Genomic DNA, 7272 nt, shown 5'->3' with positions numbered 1-7272 from the left:
GAGAAGGAGGAGCAGGAGGAGCACGAGGAGGACGAGGAGGAGGAGGAGAAGGAGGAGCACGAGGAGGACAAGGAGAAGGAGGAGAAGGGCCGAGCTAGGGAATAAGTAGGCAGTATGCAGGCAGTAATTACATCCTCACAAAACCCTGGGAGAGGTATTATTTTCTACAGATGAATGTGCCGCCAGAAGCTTCAGCCGTGGAGCGCAGCATCACGTAATGGTGACTTCATGTGGGTCTGGCTAACTCTGAACTGTGAGGTAGGGTTTCCCCTCCTTCACTCAGGAGGGTGAGACTCTCCCAGGTGCCCTCTGGCTGAGTCACTTCCCTTCAGGTTCCTTGTCTGCGAAAGTAGGGCTAGGCTCCTGACTTGACACCCGGAGGCTCTGCGGAGCTTAAAGATCCTTAAATACCCAGAAATCACTGGTGAGTCATTACTCTCTAAGAAGGACTGGGGCCTTCCAAAGAATAGCCATTTGTAGACAAGATCTAAGCCTTCGTGCAAGCTGGAGCAAACCCAGTGCTTAAAACAGCCTGAGATTATTATTTTTTTTTTTCTGGTTTTGTTTTTGGGCTCCTTATCTCTTATGTCTGTTAGAAAGCTTACAGTTGCTAAGTGCACCTTGGAATAAAAAAAAAAAAGTATTCTTTATTAGCCGCTTAACACAATGTTCTGAGGGCTGAGGGGATGGCTTAGATGACCCAGGTTCAATCCAGCACTGGGGGGGTGGGAGGGGGTGGGGGGTGGGGTGGAAAGAGAGAACCAACTACTGCAAGTTGGCCTTTGACCTCCGCATGGCGTGCGCGAGCACGCGTACACAAATAAGTAAAGTGTAATAAAGATGCTTTTGGTCACTGATGGCCATGCTGCTGCTATGCAATGAGTGATCCAGAAAGAAGGCAAAGGCAGGGGAATCTCTTGAGAAAGCCTGCGAGGACCACATACCAGAAAACCAACTCTGGCCCCTTTCCTATCCTTGACACAAGCCTATCAGGAAGAGAAAGGATTCCCTCTCAGGCTCTGGGACACTAGAAAACTTCTTACATTGCAAGGACACACCCATTTTTGTCTTCAAGACAGCCCCGTGGGTCTTCAAGGTGTCTATGTCAAGTGCAGAAAATGGGACATGGATGCGGACCTTCCCCTCCCTGGAGCAACAGGGTCACAAAGGTGCCAAGGGCATCTCTGAGAAGAGCCTCGAGATCATCACTTCAATGCTGTCACATGATCAGCTGCTCAGGGTTGAGGACATCGATGGCAGTTCCCCAACCCTTGGAACGCAACCATTTCCCCCTCTCTGTGGCTGCTCCTGTCTTCCCAGCCGGCCTGTAGGCTCTATGCGGCCCTTCTGGAATGCTCTGACTTCCAGAACTTAGACTAAATATTTCACAGCTGTGGAAACAGGCTCCTGGCCTGTGGCTAGTGTCCCCACTGGGAACAAAGTAAAAGAAAAAAAGGGGGGGCACTGCCTATTCCCCTCGGCTCAAACAGATAAACTTAGCCTTGGGCTCTCACAATAGCTGCACCACAGAAAACAACCCTGTGAAATGGAGTCTAAAGTTTCTTTTCTTTTCACAGATAACAGACAGAGGCTTGGAGAAACTCCTCTGGAGAGGCCGGAAGAACACCAAGACAGCCTCCTCCAGGGCTTTGGAGTCCTCAGTGGCCACACGGAGGGAAGGTTCCCCAAGCCATCATCCTCTGTTCCCTCTGCAGCAAACAGGAGCATCCTTTGCGGGGCATGTGCTCCATGGATGGAAAGAGAGGGGCTGGGTCTGGGTCTGGGTCTGGGTCTGGGTCTGGGGCCGGGGCCGGGGCCGGGGCCGGGGCTGGGGCAGGGACTGGGGCAGGGACTGGTCTCCAGAAGACCTTGGCTGAGATGAGGACAGCAGCAGAAGGCCTCCTAACTGCTGATTCAGGCAGCACATAGGGCTGGGTGGAGTCAGTCAGCATCTTCCTCCCCCTCTCACATTCTCACAGCTATTTCGTGCTAGTGAGCTACCGAGCGCCACCAGCTCACCTGCTCCCCACTTGTCCTTTGCTTAGATACACTATTCCTGGGGCCTTGTGGCAATATACACATCATGGTGGTCTAAGGGTGGGGGAGCGTTCTATCTTTTGAATTGCGTTTGGGTTTCCACCCAGCCTCGAGGAGCTTTATGTATGTGTGTGTTGGATGGTGGTGAAAAGGGGGGTGTCATGTCTACCCCCGGATGCCTGTAGGACCATTACACACACATACACACCATATACACACACAGAAAGAGAGAGGGGGAGGGGGAGAGAGAGGGGGGAGGGAGAGAGGGAGAGGGAGAGGGAGAGAGGGAGAGGGAGAAAGAGAAAGAGAGAAAGAAGAGAGCTAGCTGGAAACTCTGAGGCAGTGGTGCCTGTGGGATATACACATCCCAGGGGCTGCAATGCCAGTCAACTGAGAAACAACTTTCCCGTCCTTGCAGATTCAGGCCCAGGCCTTTAGTGAGGCCAATGCCAAGCCCCACACGTTTCTCTTACCTACCCTGCCATCACTAAACCTACTGACCATCTGGGAAGTAGATGCCTGCAATTAATTACTGTCCCCACATCACAGAGGAGAAACCATTAAGTTACTGGATGAATGTGGCTGAGCAGGCAGCTGGGAGCGCCCAGGCCTCTGCCCACATCTGGCTCCAAAGTTTACATCTTCCCTTAAGAGACAGTGGTGATGTCCCAGTCTCCCGGGCAGTCTTAGAGATGCTGTAACTTGCCTGGCTGTAAGAATTACCTGAGATGCTCTTCAGCATTCTGGGCCCTAGGCCCTCCCTTTTGAGCAGGACCTGAGCCTCCAGGGAGGGCCTCCATATCTGCGGTTACCTAGTACCGCGCCAGCCTGAGAAGCCTGCGAGACACTGTGCCCAATGCCCTATCAGGGTTCCTAACTCCTGGGTGGCCTGAGATTTTGAGATTCTGTTTTTAGGCAGGTCCTTCCTGAGACACTGTGTCAGACTTTCTGGCACCTTCTGACAGGCTCCAAGGCACCTGGGCTGTCTTAGGAGCCGCCCTGATGCCCCAGAGATACCTGGAGCAGAGCTGGGAGGAGCCACGTAAGGGTCAGGGAGGACAGACGCGTGTGCTTTCATTTCTGGTTCTACTTCTGTTCAGAGATTCTGACAGCCTGAGGCCCACAGTCCGGAGGGAGCCCATGCTTGCTTGGAACCCCCTTTGCCTTTAGTGAGGCATGTGGGTGAAAAGCTACTTTGGTGATGGTTTGGGGAAAGAAGTGGAGACATTGTGGTCTCCTCTGAAGTGCCCTGCTGTCCTGGACTCCACACAAGTGTCCCGTTGACAGTGGCAGTTTCTGAACCCTCGCTTGAGGCTTGCTCTGTCAACAGCACCCTCGCTACAGGCAATCCATTAATCCTCATGTAAGTTTCCTAAAGTAAGTGCCACGATTTTGTTCATTTTTCAGATGATCTAACAGGCCCAGAGAGGCGAAATCCCCTACCCTTGGCACCATACTGACATCACTGATGGAGGCTAGACCGAACAAGCCTCCATGCAGTCTCTCAGATCCGCAGAAAATGTCATTTCATAACCACCATTTGGATCACTGAGAGTTTTGTGTGTGTGGTGGCGGGAAGCAGATGTTTGATTCACCACGAAGACCAGGCTGGCTTGAACTCAGGATCCTCCTGCAATGGCCTCGCGAATGTGGGTGCACAGGTAGGTACCAGGGTCCAGATCATCTGCTTTTTAATTTTAATGCTTAAAGCTGTTACTAGCTATTGATTAGGAATATTTGTCATGGCCAAACTACACAAAGTGTACGAGGTCCTTTGCATGTACTGATTGGGTCAATCCTATGAACCACCACATAGGGTACATATGATTTTGTTGTTGTTGTTGTTTTGTTTGTTTGTTTGTTTTTCCAGACAGGGTTTCTCTGTGTAGCACTGGCTGTCCTGGAACTCATTCTGTAGACCAGGCTGGCGTGGAACTCAGAAATCCTCCTGTCTCTGCCTCCCAAGTGCTGGGATTAAAGGCGTGCGCCACCACTGCCCAGCTGGGTCTATAACTGAGATGGCAGCCTTAGGGAAGCTGGCTAAGTGACAACAGCTGCCATGGTTTTAAACTGCAATCTGGCTGCTCATGGTGGTCATCTTGACTGAAAACAGAGAAGCACAGAGGTCCTCTGTTTCAATAGATGTGGGCTCTGCTCAGGCCCTTTTTTGAGGTCCAGTTCCTGGCGAACAACACTCAAAGCTTAGTTTATTATTTTTGCATGTCACAACACCAGAGACTTGGCTTGGTATTCCAAGTTCCAGATTCCAGCTGCCATGGGCTGAGGTAAGGGTCAGGGATGCCTGTTCATCTCTTCTAACTGACCCCACTGTTAACGTACGGTCCCTGTCTTGTAATCTATGGTCCAACATTTGCCCTTGGGCTAAACTTCGAGCCTGTGAGCCCGAGTTTGAGTCCAGGGAAGGAACCTGCAGGTGGGGCTGGTAGAGGTTTTATCACCAGGTCATTAAGTTCTGAACTTTTAGTTTCCGCCAGTGACCTGTTTAAAGGCAGCTTCCTGGGCTTCCCTCTGAGCGTAGTAGAGAGGCAGCCCTGTACTGTTTTTAAAACGGTCACAGGTTTCTTCATAGTGTGACCCACTGACAGACAAAGGCTACAGACCTCCCTGGTCACGGTTAGAGTCAAAAAGTCACTTGGTTAATCCCTCGTGTTTGGGACGCTGTGTGAGGGTAGAATCCCAGAGGTGTGGACCTAGTCAGTGAGTCCTGGAGACAGTCCTTGGAGCGGCTTGCTGGCTGTGGCCCCCCCTGCTCCTGAGAAGTTCCCAGTGTTCAGTCAGCTGAAACTTCCTCCCTGTTCTGTGTCTGCTCACTGGCCTCTGCTGAGCTTTGACCTGTGTGCTATGCAGGGACAAGACCAGATATGACATAGCAAGACACAATCCCTGGCTGCAAGGGACCGGAATCTAGTTGAGAAGATGGACAGTCAGGAGAGAAATGTTGATGAACCTGAGGTATCTGAAACAGGGGAATGAGGTCGGCTAAGTCCAGGGATGGGAGCCGTGTGTATGTGTGTGTTTGAGTGCATGTATGTACATGTGTGTGCACGTGTGTATATATGTGTATATGTGTGTGCACGTATGTGTATATGTGTGTGTGTGTGTGTGTGTGAGAGAGAGAGAGAGAGAGAGAGAGAGAGAGAGAGAGAGAGAGAGAGAAAGAGAGGGACATGAAGGGTCACTACAGGGGAACCTGGCAAGTGTGGGAGTAAAGAACTGGATTCTCTTAGACAGATGAGTCTATTGTCCAGGATGAAGAAAGGACAGGCAGACTGAGTTCATCCCACAAGCTGACTGTATTCTCCAAGGGACACCTGGACTCTACTCAGGGAAAGGGGGAACCGGTGTGGGCTTGGGGGTGATCACTTATGGGTACCACAACTTGTGAATGTTCGGTCTCTAGCACTGGGATTATAAGCACACATTATGTACATGGTAAGTTTTCTTTATACCAGTTTGGGGCATCAAGTCAGGTCCACACACTTTCAAGGCACTTGATCGCCTGAGCTACTCCTACTTACAGCAACAACAGCAACAACAACATCCAAAAGAACAAAACCAGGCTTGGTAGCTTGGCCTTGAACTCACTTTGTGGCTCAAGCTGGCCTTGAAGTCAACAGTTGTCCTCGTGTGTGCTGAGGTTACAGGCCTGGAATACTGTACCCATAGGAAGCATGGCTTCTATCACAGCCTGGGGCATGTGTGTGCACTTGTACGTGGTAAAAATAGCATATCCTCTTACTTTCTGTTCTATCCAAATCATTTGTTTTAGAGCTGGTTGTAACCCACTAAATTGATTTTACTGCTTTCTAGTAGTTTATGATTCATAGTAAACCAAACAAACTCCAAACACACACACACACACATACACACACACAACCAAATTAACAACAAAAACTGTTTAAGTGGCAGATTCACGGTACAGCCCACTTTTGTTGAGTGGCAGATTCACGGTACAGCCCACATTTGAAGTTCCTTATGCTCACTTACACTTAATACGCAGTGTTTCTCAAAGTGCACTCCAGGTATTACTATCGTTCTCCCACACAGATTGCTCTCCACGGCGGCTCTGTGGGCAAGCACACTGGGGCAATGACACGACACATGGTACCTCACACACCACAGTGTACTCAGCTTTGCCAGCATCCGAGGTCTGTGTTGGTGGAGTTGACCTTCTTTACACATTTTAGCCACAGAGCCACTTTCCATTTGGGCAAGCCCCTGCTCCCTTCCTCCAGGGAACCCCGGTGTATGAGAAAAACCATCAGTCAGGGCCCTGCTGTTTCACTTCCTCCACTGTCCTGCCCACCCTTGCCCCTTCGAGCCCAGGAAGGTCTGTGTGAAATCGGGAGGGAGGGGAGCTGGAACACAGTGACCCTGTTTTCCTACTTCCCACACCAAGAGGCCTGCAGACTTTGGGACCAGTAATTGAACCCATGGCCTCTTGCATGCCAGGCGAGTTCACCGCAGAATTACATCCTCGGTTCCACCCCACCCTTATTTGTTTGAGTCAGGGTCTCACCAAGTTGCCTGGACTGGTTTTCAACTTGGTCCATAGTGCCGTCAGGCCTTAAATTTACAACTCTCCTACCTCTGCCTCCCAAGTAGCCGTGTCAGCAGGCCTGGCTGCACCTTACTTTCTCACTAGAGGATGGGTCTTAGACGTCACTTCCTGTTTGTACACAACGCTTCCTTACTACGGCAGTCTCTGTGTGTGTGTCATGGATGCGTCATTACACGTGGGCAGCCGTCTATTTAGGGATGACCTGGGCTGTTGCCAGGGGTTCTGCTGGGGATGAGGCTGCAGTGAGTAAACCATGCATCTAAGGGACCGAACGTGTGAGTGTGCATGCTACATAACGCCTTACGAGTGATGTTGCTCGCTCAAAGCTCAGCACTTCCTTAGGGCTGGAAGGGCTGTCTGGTGACCTCTGAGGTCCAGCTGGGATCTCAAGAAGAGATCTTTCTTGTTTGATGTTTAATCCCAACCTACTCTACACATTGGCCCAGACCTCAGGAAGCATGGAATGCATTGCTAGTCTGTCTTCGAACAGCTGTTTGATGTCATCAGTGGCAGCTGACAGAAATGGTTTCCTCCAGGGACAGGCTCCCCCATAATTGTCTAACCCCAAGAGGTCAGCCCTGGACACATATGCTTGTGAGCAATGTCTAAATGGGCTCAGAGCAGGTTCTATATAATGCGTGTGTGTGTGCGTG

The sequence above is a fragment of the Mastomys coucha genome, unplaced genomic scaffold (assembly GCF_008632895.1).
Source record: "Mastomys coucha isolate ucsf_1 unplaced genomic scaffold, UCSF_Mcou_1 pScaffold21, whole genome shotgun sequence".
NCBI lineage: Eukaryota > Metazoa > Chordata > Mammalia > Rodentia > Muridae > Mastomys > Mastomys coucha.
Note: the sequence above shows the minus strand (reverse complement) of the source record.